This window comes from Gadus macrocephalus, chromosome 4 (genome assembly GCF_031168955.1).
Source record: "Gadus macrocephalus chromosome 4, ASM3116895v1".
Classification (NCBI taxonomy): domain Eukaryota; kingdom Metazoa; phylum Chordata; class Actinopteri; order Gadiformes; family Gadidae; genus Gadus; species Gadus macrocephalus.
Window position 1 is genome coordinate 16,225,624 of NC_082385.1, and position 13,373 is coordinate 16,238,996.

Here is a 13,373-nt window from a genome sequence, read left to right on the forward strand (position 1 = left end):
CTTCCGCTCTCCCCCACCCCCTCCTCCTCTCCCTCTCTCCCCGACGCACACGCAGATTCCACCACAGCGTTGTGGAGGCTAGTCTAGGGGCCGTTGTTATGGGGTCATGGCACACAAATGATGACAGAGGGAAACAGTGAGTAACGTTGGAGGAGGAATGGAGAGAGAAATGGATGGGAAACGCCAGGAAGAGGCAGGTAACAGGATGGCAGAAGGATGCCCTGTGCGTTGAATACACCTTCATTTTAAAAAAAGGGCTGGTCTACCATTCAAAGCTTATGGAACCTGCTTCATATTGACATGTAACGTCAAAATGTGGAGAGAAATAACAGTAATTTTCATAAAGGATATGTGGTCTCGCTCACTTTGTGAATTAACTATACTGTACTGTTATAACCCACACTAAACAGTATCCGGTAAACAACTGGAACACAGGGAAAGGCAAGTGGTTTTAGTGTAAGGACCCGGTCTCTCTCGAAATCAAACCTTAAAGGACCATAACACTCTGGGTGATCATAGACCTCTCCCCTTCACTAATACATCCGTTACCAATACAAACGAGATTACCAAATTATACAGATTCTGCCTCAAGAGCATTTTCCATGAGCGCCCCTGCCCACGAACATAAACAATAAAGTCATAAGACTTTATTTATTGTTGGGTAAATACTACCAACATTTTCACAAACTCTGAACTGATGTTGCAAAAGACCTGAGTGCTGTATTGTGATTGTTGACATGTGCGATGAGAATGTTCTCACACTACATCCACAGAAACAGGACGTAGAGGAGCATTTCAGTGAAGCCATGGGCTCCGAGGAGGCAGTGCAGGAGGAGTAAATCAGCTGAAGCACAAAGCGCCTGCTCCAGCCTGCCTGCCCGTCCATCTCAAGGTCAAGTTTTACTAGAGAAACCCAAACTGGTTTCAGTCGTTTAAACATTTTGTACAAAAATTTAGCTGAACACCAACTATCCACTAAACCACATACAATCTCAAATAGTCACTATTATACCAGAGACTTCTTTACAGGACAAAATGATTAAACAATAACATGACTTGGATAAGATTCCTAGTATAGATTATCGTAAGAGCTGTTTCACAGAGATATGTCAATCATTAATGACACTCACGGTTTGTTAAAAAAACTTGCCTTGCAGGCATAAAGACATACATACTTTCTTCCATTTTCAAGGGGGAGATATTGATTTAGTCTCCTGTTTTACATGGAGAACTGAGGGAATAGTTTTGATGTGAGTTTCTTTTTTACTGAGAGTTCGACATGTGTTTCACACATAGACACATACCTTGACCTAAATACAAAACAGTATACCAGGTGCTATGATTTTTATTATATTCCATCGCTGGCCTCCCTGTGTGGCTCTCCAATGTTAAATACATAAATAAATAAATATTAAAGACATGAGAATATAAGAATAAATGAAAAATCAATGACTTTAATATTTGCTATGAGCCTTAGAAAGAAAAGTAGCTCAGCATGTTAACTCAACAAGGAATCCACCTCATTCTGAGAAGCCCAACACTTAGTTAGACATCTTTATGAGTTTAACGAAAACCAGATGGAGAGGAATTGTATGGAAGGGCAACCATAGCACCCTTAAAGCGACCCAGTCAGTTAAAACACCCAGGGGGAAGGGGTCAGACTTCAAGTGGGCATCCAACTTTTAATCACCTTTCTTCCATATGTGGATATCACTCTCAAGACTCTATTTCACGGCAGACTTTAGTACACTGATACGCAACTATGCTGAAACTCAACCTTTCATCCAATTGCTATTATATTTTCTTCTCTACTTTTTTATATACTTGTAGATTGATAGAGAGACACTTTCCTTTGTAAAGTAAACATGTCATCGCTTTAATCTAAACAGTCAACAGTGTTACTGAGAGCATCTTGCTACGGGCAAAGTGGATGAATTCTGGGAGTTTGGATCCCGTCACTCATTTGTTTTACAACTTGTTATGAAAGCCTACACATAAATATTTATTGGTTGTTAAGACAGTAGCGATTTTGTAAAGAGATTGACATTGACCCAAGCTCTCTGTTCCAGATGGTGCTGCCTGTCCACTTGTCTGGCAGTACGTCTCTTTGTGCAGACATCCAAACCAACACAAGGACACAATCATCAGCGGCCTTTCTTTCCGTGCCGTCAGGTAGGTGCCGTCATTATTTCTTGCTTTACATGGTAGCTGTAGATACAACGAAATTACTACTTCTAGAGAGAGAGAGAGAGAGAGAGAGAGAGAGAGAGAGAGAGAGAGAGAGAGAGAGAGAGAGAGAGAGAGAGAGAGAGAGACCCAGCATCATAGAGGGAGAGAGAAAGAGAGCGAGAGAGACCCAGCATCAGAGAAGTTTGTTAATGAGTTGTGAGTTTGAAATGAGTTGTGAATTGTGTCCTATGCTGTCCTATAGGCTATTTTTCGGGTTAAGGCAAACATTGAGGCAGAAAATCCCCGAGAACTCACCAAAGAGAGACCCAACATCATAGAGAGAGAGATCCCCGAGAACTCACCAAAGAGAGACCCATCATCATAGAGAGAGAGATCAAGAGAGAGAGAAGGAGATCCCAACATCATAGAGACAAGATCAAGAGAGCGAGAGAGACCCAGCATCAAAGAGAGAGAGACCCAGCATCAGAGAGAGAGAGAGAGAGAGAGAGAGAGAGAGAGAGAGAGAGAGAGAGAGAGAGAGAGAGAGAGAGAGAGAGAGAGAGGTTAGCGTAGAATGCAAGGATGTGTCCTCATCATCCGTTCAGCCTCAGAGTCAGTGAGAGGCATCATGAAGTTACAGTGAGCAGATGTGACTCAGTTCAAGTAAACATGCACTAATATGGCTCAGAGCGAGTCTCAGACTCCTCAGGACTGCCCAGGAGAGTGACACCCTCACGTAAAAACACACTGATGTGTTCTGTTTGTGTTGTGTCCATGTGGGCACATGTGATAAGAACGTGGTCTCACCAGATCATGAGGATGGAAACGTTGACTTCAGAATGAGTGATTAAAGGATTTAGCGTTCAGTGAGCTGTACTGAGTCAAATTAGGTAGGATTAAGTCTTAATCGTGTGTTTTGTGTTGACACTCCCACTTGTGTCTCATGACTAAAACCAGTGCCTAGAAGACTCTTGCACTACAGGGATGTGCTGAGACTAAATCACCTTAAATGTGCTTCTGTTGTCCCTCTGAATCAAACGGCTGTTACCTTGAGAGCGTAATTGCTGTAGGAATGTCTTTCAAACAATCTCCCCAATGTTTTGATATAGCCAATGTGTGACAAACAAGTATGTTTAGTCATATAGTGGTTCTCAAACTATTTTCTTACTAATGTACCCCTTCTGTAAGATATGCTTCCAAGCCATGTACCCCTTCAGAGGTACTCTGAAGGGGTGTATAGGAGAAACTCTTCTGTTGTTGGTTCCCAAAGTGACTTCCCATACTGAATGACTCATGTCGTGACAATTTCTCTATTAGATATTGCGTCTGAGACAGATGAGATCTTTAGATGCAAAAAAGCACACAATACTTGTTGACAATTAGTGGTCATATATTTGTAATAAAAGTACGAACAAAGATACATCACAACATGCACCAACAAACAACATAACAGGCATACATTACAATAATCGGAGGCCTCAGATGGGAGCTTCTCTTTGCGTGTTACTTCATTCTCTGAAGGTACGCTGCAGAAGTCCACTGAGTCTTCCAATCAATGAGTTTTTATTCACTTAGTTTGGGTCCTGAAGGGGGTGGTCCCCCAATACTAAAAGTCTTTGTTCACCAGATTGTTATCTTTACAGTTGAAGCTCCCCCCCCCCCGAGGCTAAGGTGGGGTCGGCGGCCGTGCCATGTAACTCTCTGACTTTGTTTACACTAGCCAGAGTGTCGGAACAGGCCCATACTTCAAAGCATTGCTTGGGGGATGACACACGAGAAGATAGGAACAGGCAGGCAATAAAATGCATCACACAACTCTCGAACGTTCACACTTTAAATGACCCAAAAGGAGAGCAGAAGGCAGACACTATATAAAATTACACAGAATAGCAACAAAACTTAAATTCATATAGACCAAAACAATACAACATGTCGATTTTCCATCACACTCAAGAGTAGACATTGGGGATTGAACCTAGAACCTAAAACCATTTCACGACCTCCCAGTTGAGGGCGGATACATTTTGAAAGTACACTTCTGGAGACATATCTGAGAAAATCACTTGTTTCCTACAGAGGCGGCTTTGAGTGTGAGGGTGATCGGCATTCCCATTCCAATGGCCTCAGTTCTCGGTTCTCTAAGGCCAGAGCCTCGACCAATTAGATGACATTGTTCCCTTCCCTGAGAGATGGCAAGTCTTCACAGCAGAGAGCTACCCAGCCTTGCTTGGGTTAGTGGCTACTTACACACACACACACGCAACCAGACACAACCACACACAAACACTCACACACACTCACAGCTGCAGAATCTCTGTGGCCGTCACTTGGGCTGAGACTTCTGGAAAAACCAGTGGGTGTACAAAAAAAGAGAAACCAGTGTTACCACTGTCTCTTTCTTTCTGGTCTCTCTGAATGGAAATAAAAGGAATGAAAACGGCAAGGGACTGAGCAGGTTTATTCATTATTGTACAATAATAAAGTCAACATTTGCTTAAACAATCCCCAGCTGTAGAGAAACGTGGAAGTCTTTGAAAAGGTTCCCTCTCAGCCATTGCCGTAGATACTCTGACCCAGTGGTCCAGGGGACATGTTTTGTTTTGTTTCAAATGTGGGAATATGGGAAGAATCTTACAGTCGGTCAACTGAAACTCAGCAGCATTAACAATACTCGGAACACAAGTAGCCCAACAGGTCAGAACACGCACCTCAGAAGTGTTGTGCGTTGACTAATGTCAAACCGACATAGAGACGGTTGGCAGCGGTATACCGGCCATGCCGCTGAAGGACCCAGTGTAATTCGTCAAGTTAGAATAAATACAGGATGCTTATATCTTAGTTGACAGAGCATATTAATGCTTTGCAATCCGTTGTCCTGTCCTGCCAACAAAGAGGACTGAAATGTCTGCGGCTTGTCAGCGCTTTTGAAACAACATCTCATGGAACTGCTACATTGTCCTTGGAAAGAAAACCAGAAATATAATAGTGAATATCAACAACAAAGCCATTGTTTCAAGCCATCTGCCATCTGTGTTAAAAAGTTTAGCCGTATTAACTCAAAGACAGCAACACTAAGTGAAAAACAATCAGTACAATATACATCTGTATGTGTGGGGTTATATATACACGTATCAATATTTATTTAGCACTGATAACATATATATATATATATATATATATATATATATATATATATATATAATGTATATAGGTCTATCAAAAGTGAGTGTTTACCTCTTCTATAGGTCCATTTCTTTGTGGAATATACTCCCTTCGCACATTCGTGTTATACCTGTGAAGAGGGAATTCAAGAGGCAAATTAAATCCTATTTTTATTTATGTTAAATATGAACTCGGGACTCTGACTTGGCTTGGCGCTCAATGAATTATGTTTGTTTGTTTGACTGTTGCTATGTATTTGTAGTTTTGTCACTACTTTTACTGTATTTGAGTGATCATTAATTGTTTGTATGTTCTGATTTTAATTGGACCCCAGGAAGACTAGTCTGCCGCTTCTGCGACAACTAATGGGATCCACAATAAACAATTAACAATAAACAATATGTATATATTTGCATATACATATATATATATATATATATATATACAGTATGTGTATATGTATATATATATATATGTATATATATATATATATATATATATATATATATATATATATATATATATATATATATATATATATATATATATATATATATATACATATATATATATATATATATATAATTATATATATACAGGCTTGATTGCTAACAGCCATTAAATACTCTAAATTTAGTCCTAGTTTAATAACCCTTTAAAGAATGTTCTTTAAATAAATGAATGAGCTATGAACTGTATGTTTAATGAGCCCTAAAGCAACAGAAATACAAATCAACTGATAGATCATGATAGTTTATGCTAATATTCTCTGAATATATGTCATTATTATTCATGTTGCTATGCACATATTTACCCATTGACATCTGGTGAACTTCAGGTACGTTTTCCTGTGTAAAAGCAGGACATTCCTCGCCTGTGTTTGTGTTTGTTTACCACTAAGGTAGAAAGCACTACCCCGGACAACAAGTTAAATATTTAGTCGAAGGGGATATGGCAAGCATAAAAACAAACATAAACAAAAACAGGACAGAAGAGTATAAGCCATTGTTTAAACTTTAAAGGAATCTTACTGAGAGCGAGAAGCCGAGCCTCTCCACAAAGTCTGCATATAGATCTCCTCCTTTAGGATGTGACCCAGCAGTGTTAGCATGGTGATTGATAGTCAGTGTTAGATGCTGTTTGTCTGTTCGTAGGAAAATGACCTCATTGCTTCGTCGCTGCATGCCTATACAGAGGGACCCTCTATCTCCTCTGTGTGCTATAATCACATCACCACTGCCCAGAAAGTAGCTCACTTGAAATCAGTCAGGATATACAACACAAAGTGCCAGAGGTTACGAAAACGCTAAAGATGCATGCTCAACAGATTTGAACAGCTGCTCTTGGAGTTGATATCTTAAACAGAAAAGAATACCTTTAAACCCAGACACATTTGTCTGAGATTCTAGGAGTATTTTGTGAAGGCAAACACAAATGCAAAAGCATTCAGGATATTGTATGTTGTCAATTAAAGCAAATGATGAACGATAGAGAAAATGCATTGCACAATGTTGAAGCAATCAACACCTTTTATTTGTCCTCTGTGCAGTGAGATGTGGCTGACAACCATATCCCCGGTCACTGACAAAGGAAGGAGGATGTCTGCGATGCAGGCTGAGCGTGCTATACACTCCGGCACGGACCACATGTCACTTATCCTACAAGAATGAACCCTTTCAGATTGAAAGCCAACCGTCTGGGCCGCCGCCTCTAACTATCTGAGGCGGACTCAGACGTAACCATTAGCCACTCGTTAGCCAACATGGAGGAGATAGGCAGTAAAAATCACTGGGCTCCTGCCTCTGTTATAAAAGAGCCTAAATGGATTCTGGCGTGCAGCTGTAAAGATGTGGCAAAGCTAACGTCTCTCACTGGCACTCCAGTACGTACAAAATACAACATAGTTTTACAAAGTATTATCATTAACTAGTGCTTTTGTATGCTTCCTATAAATGTTGAACTTGGTTCTACACAGATTCTGGGTCGTTTGGTGATGGCTCTGTACAGTAAACTGGGAATCATTGTATTAACGCAGATATTTAATAGAGTAGATTTATTAGAGCAGATATTAAAGTAGCATAATTGCTGTTTCACGTGAACGTTGTAGCACGTGTTCAGAAAACGTGTTTTCTGAACACGCTACACACATAAAGTTTAACATCCTTGTCATGAATATTATATCCCAAATGGTGTAAACCAATGCCTGCTGTGAAACAAACAATGAGGCTCTTAATAATCATCCTGCCCCCAAACACATGTCTGCTCTCTCCAAACACTTATAACACTCTGAATCCTAATGCAACCAAAACAATCTGTTACTATGCCAACCTAACCTTCGAATGTGGAGCCCGGGGGGGGGGGGGGTTCCGGATCTGTTCATCATCGCCGAGCTTCACATGATGCGTGTGGCGGCCCGGGGCCATGAGCACTTCAAGACCACTGAATTATTCACTGGAACGTATGCTAGACTTGACCAAGCACAATCAGACATTGTCGCTAGATGCTAGTTCCAATGCTAGCCCGTCCAAATTGAAGATTTTTAAAAGAAGAGATAATGCAACAAAACTATGTGTGTCTCGATGGTCCTGGCATACAAGAAAGTCGATGGAACTGCCCCTGCCTACCTCCAAGCATTGCTAAAACCACACACCCCAGCTCGATCCCTCCGCTCAACTACCCCAGCTGGACGTCTGGTACCGCCATCGCTAAGAGCTAGCAAAGGCCGTTCAGCAAAGTCACAACTTTTCTCGGTTTTGGGACCTCAGTGGTGGAACGAGCTCCCTGCCACTCTCAGGACCGCAGAGTCGCTCACTATCTTCCGAAAAATACTCAAGAATCACCTGTTCAGAGTCCACCTCGACTCTGCATAGCCACCCTCCCCCTTCTGGCCACCATTGTACACTGTATTGTATTGTGTTGTATTGTATTGTATTATAGTACTTAACTGTGTAGCAACTGCAGTAGCTGCTATCATTGCTGTAACACGAGGAATTGGTTAGCCTAGCGATCTTTGTACTTGCACTTGGTTCTATGAACATCCTTTCTGTACCGACAGCGATAGGCTATATTGTTGCACTTCTTATGACAAATGTACTTATTGTAAGTCGCTTTGGATAAAAGCGTCTGCTAAATGCCCTAAATGTAAATGTAATGTAAAATGCGTAATATGATATCAAGTTTGTATGTGAAAATCAGCAAGAAGAAAATTCTTTCAGTAATTTACACTTATACGCGAGATAGTCTAATTTGGAGTTGGACTTGGGTTGTATTGTGTAGTGTGGTCGGGTGTACATTTCCCTGTTAATTAATTTTTGGATATTTTTCTTTCTAATCTGTATTTAGCATTTCAATTGTGTGGGTTGTACACTAATTGTTCAGACAGGTCCATTATGTCAGCCATTTATTTTTTGCCTCAGACTGCGACTGCAGCCCCTCAAATAGTGGAGAATGAAGGATGGAATGGAGAGTAACAGAGACTGCAGACATGAAGGACGGACTCATTTGTTTTGCTTGAAGAAATAAATAATGTTTAATTACTCTTTTTACCCCCTCTCTCTCTCTCTCTCTCTCTCTCTCTCTCTCTCTCTCTCTCTCTCTCTCTCTCTCTCTCTCTCTCTCTTTCTCTCTTGTGTCCCCCTCTTTCTGTCTCTCTCCCCCTCTCCCCCTCTCCCTCTCCCTCTCTCTCTCTCTCTCTCTCTCTCTCTCTCTCTTGTGTCCCCCTCTCTGTCTCTCTCCGGCTCTCCCCTCTCCCTCTCCTCTCCCTCTCTCTCTCTCTCTCTCTCTCTCTCTCTCTCGTCCCCCTCTCTCTGTCTCTCTCCCCCTCTCCCCCTCTCCCTCTCCCTCTCTCTCTCTCTCTCTCTCTCTCTCTCTCTCTCTCTTGTGTCCCCCTCTCTCTGTCTCTCTCCGGCTCTCCCCCTCTCCCTCTCTAGATATTTTTGTTATTTTGGTATTTCTTTCTTTCCCTTCTAGCTAATATGCAATGGCTTTGAATTCCTTTCCTTTCTTTTTTACTTAAATGTTTTCTCTCTCTCTCTCTCTCTCTCTCTCTCTCTCTCTCTCTCTCTCTCTCTCTCTCTCTCTCTCTCTCTCTCTCTCTCTCTCTCTCTCTCTCTCTCTCTCTCTCTCTCTCTCTCTCTCTCTCTCTCTCTATCTCTCTCTCACTCCCTCTCTCTCTCTCTCTCTCTCTCTCTCTCTCTCTCTATCTCTCTCTCACTCCCTCCCTCTCTCTCTCTCTCTCTCTCTCTCTCTCTCTCTCTCTCTCGCTCGCTCTCTCTCTCTTTCTCTCTCTCTCTCTAATTATTATCACAGTTGTAGAATTACTCAGATATGCCAGGGTGCATGTAAGTAAAAGAAGGAAACTCCCATGCTTTCTGGTCAAGAATAAGATGTAAATCTACTTACTGTATCAAGGATGTCTGTAGAGTCCACCGCGGTCGTTTCCTGCAGTCATAGGAACTGTCAGCAAGCGTCCCACATTCAGACGGCCACGCCAGGAGCCTCACACACGTAGGAGCTGTGGAAACATCCGGGCCGGGGTGAACTGTCCACTGCCCTCATGGAGAGAGGGCCCCAGGTGCTGTGGTTCAGTGTCTCTCTGTGGTTCAAAGGATAAATCCACAGTGGACAGAGCTGAAACTTTGTGTGTGGGCATGAGCAGAATGCGTAAAGCTGACCGTCATGGCTGGCCCATCGGGGGATGGGGGGTCCGGGGTCCGTCGTCGGGTGCTGAGCCGAGCCAGCAAAGCAAAGGAACCAGGAATCAATACTGATTATAATCTATGGGATGAGCAAATTAGGTCAGAGCGTCCAGACATGGGCGGTCAGAGCCATGGTGTCAGGCTCATGTCAGCGCTGAGAGCTTGCTGGTCTGAGTGGTCAGGGGCTCTCTATTCCATCAGGAACAGGAACGTTACAAACATTCAGATTGCTGTTTGGAAGAAATGCGACGCAAACCTCTTTTTTCAGATGGGGGTTTTAATCCAATGGATTAACACAATGCAACATTGATTTGATCTTGGAAGAACCCAGTTGAGATCTGCATTGGTGTGCTTCTAAATTAACTTTGGGTAAAATTCAAACAATATTCAGGCGCTCATAATAATTATTGAAACCAAACATTGGCTGAACTCACAGCTTCACAGATATCTCTAAAATTGTGCTGAATTCGATTTTATGATTGAGGAAGACGTTCTTGTATTGAAGACGTTCTCTATCTTTAATTTATTTATAGGCAAGAAGAAATAGGAATAAATACTTCTAGTGATAGAAAAGAAATGCATGTACTCGACCATGATTATACTTTGAAAGCATGCTGATGTCCAAATGAGCCGATAAATAAGACTTAAAAATAAATAAGACAGATATTTTACTCTTCATGTGTAAATGTAACCTGTACATCTGTTGGTTCTTTTTGTATTCAATGGAGGAAGCTGGTGAACAGCACCAAGCTCCCTATAGCTGGAGCCCTTTATCTAGAGCCCTATATCTGGGGCCCTATATCTAGAGCCCTATATCTGGGGCCCTATATCTAGAGCCCTATACCTGGGGCCCTATATCCAGACCAGAGGCCTATGTCTGGAGCCCTATATCCAGAGGCCTATATCTTGAGCCCTATATTGGGGGCCCTATATCTAGAGCCCTATATCTGGGGCCCTATGCAGGACCCAGCTGACCAGGAGGACCATCAGTCTCTGAAGTTGTTGTCAAGGAGAAAGGTTCCTCTATAATGCTCTGTGCGAGACGAGTCATAAAGTGTTTGAACTTGGCTGGGAGGTCAGAGGTTATATTAGGATACTTCCTTTCCTTCTTTAATGTGTTTTGTTATGAGGTCACCCTAAGGCCTCCGTAGAGAACCAATGAAAAGCCTTGGGATTTACCTAGTTCACAATCAGGGGAGACGGTTATTTCAACACTTATTTTAAACTATGAGGTGCTTTGTTTGAGGGCTACGGTTAACTACCGGTTTGAAATTCTGTGGTTAAAATAAATCAATTTCATGTGGTAGACCTAGGGCGATCTTACATCCATCAGGCCCCTTTAATTACTTTCTTGCAGATCCACACTAAGACCCAAACATGTGTTTCTAGTAGCTGCTTCTGACTCATCAATCTATGATACTTATGTCGGCCAACCAGATCGTATTTCAAGAATAGGTTGTAGATCAACACAATTTTAAACCCAACTCATCGTTAGGGAGATGCAAATAAAATGAAATAAAATAGTACTTGGTCGTGATGCATCTTATTCTAGCTATCTTTGTTGTATACAGGGAATGGGTGAACCAGCGATTGTAATTAATTGGCACTTGTTTCTATGAACATCTCTACTGTACCGACAACAATATATCGTTGTTTCTCCTACCGTCAAATTAACTTATATCTCTCCTAGATTAATTAGCATGAATTAATAAATACAAGTGATTCCTCTAAGTACACTTCCAGAAATATTAAAAAGTTTCTTATAGGTTAAATTATTACAAAAGGTTCTTAAGCTCACCACACATATGTTTAAAAATCTATATAATTATCTGTATATATATTTTTATCATATGTTCATTTTTTAATTGTTCACGTAGCTTGTGGTTGTTAAATTGAAGGGGGAGGGGGGAGTGTTTGAAAAATAACAGCATGTCTGTTTCCTCTCTTTAATTATATATTGATATACTGATATAAGACCTCAGGGAATGACCTCATTCCAGCACTAACTGTGACTGTTCAGCAAGCCATTAGTCAATAATACGAGTAAAGGCTTGTAGGCCTATAGGAAGCACATCATACATTAAAACTCAATGGATGAGAAGGCTTTCTTTAAACTTGAAAATAGCCTGCTGAGTTATAACCTGTACTTCTACACCATCGTTAGTACCTTAAATGTTCGGCTGGCTTGATATTTTTGTATTGAAAGAAATGCCTTTGTTAAAAAACACTGACATTTCAAAGTGTTTAATTTCATACTGGGATATTGAAGCCTTCTACCCGAGTTCTTTGTTACAGTAACTGTGATGAATCGGACTCAATCTGCCCTATTTCTCGTATCCCTGGTGTAGTTCTGGAGTTCAACAAAGAACTCTAGAACTTTGTAGTCTAAATATTCTGAGAAAGTAGCCAGGGATCACCCTTAATCCCAGAGTGAACGCCTGCCAACAACAGGCCCTTGAAGAGATGCAGACGAGCTCTTCCACTCCAGCTCGGTGTGATTCATCAACGTACCTGGACTCCACTGCGCACAACGGTAGAGCGTTACCATGGCCACCACTCCAGTGTCACATCTTTGGTCTGGATTCCATTGCTTTTCACAATGCGTCAGTGGTATTTTATAAACATTTCATTATATTTCCTTAAACTTGATGACACATTATTTAATATACCATTAATTTATTTAATTTTGAATAGAGGTTTCAGGAACAACCTGTAGAAAAACAGAGACACCCCATTGAAGTCGTGCCCTTCATACTCATCCGCACATTCTTAGGTTCGAGTCGTCATCCGAAAGCATTTCACGATCAATATTTATCAGAGTGCTCTCCGACCACAACTTTTCAAACAAGGCACTGAGAGAAGCTTCCTGTTCCCTGAGCACGGAAGGAGCATTACAACGTTCTATGGAATCTCATGACATCATCTGTACCCCCTGCGGTGCTTCAGAGTAAGCCCTGAGGAAAGATGTGTACACACGGTGAGGAACCACACACTTTCTATCAGTGCAGACACTACCTGTGTCTGCACTGATGAAGGGAGTTGTGGGGAGCAGGACTCAACATGTGTTGGACAAAAGGACTATGCATTGCGGTAAAAGGACAGCGGGGATAAGGACATGAATTCAGTAATGCTTCCCGGGGTGACCTCTTCTGTCCTCTTCCCTACACTTTGGCAGGGTTTCTACTATCTGTAGAGATTGGTCCCAATGAAAAGAGCATCAGAGATTTAATGTTTTATCATTGATATTATTATTATTAAGACTTAAATCTGTACCAAGTTTAATGTTTTATAATTATTATTAATAGGACAAGCTCACTTTGGCCTGAAGAAAAGTGAGCTTGTCCT

At 41.5% G+C, this 13,373-nt stretch overlaps 1 protein-coding gene across 1 annotated transcript in view; it reads right to left on the reverse strand.

The window, feature by feature from the left end:
- The window catches only part of LOC132456219 (tenascin-like), a 41,161-nt gene extending 31,130 nt beyond the window's left edge, over positions 1–10,031 (reverse strand). Inside the window, exon 1 of the mRNA XM_060050526.1 lies at positions 9,733–10,031. The gene's annotated coding sequence lies outside the window, so the exon portion shown is untranslated. The remainder of the gene's footprint in view (positions 1–9,732) is intronic.
- Between the last annotated feature and the right edge of the window lie 3,342 nt (positions 10,032–13,373).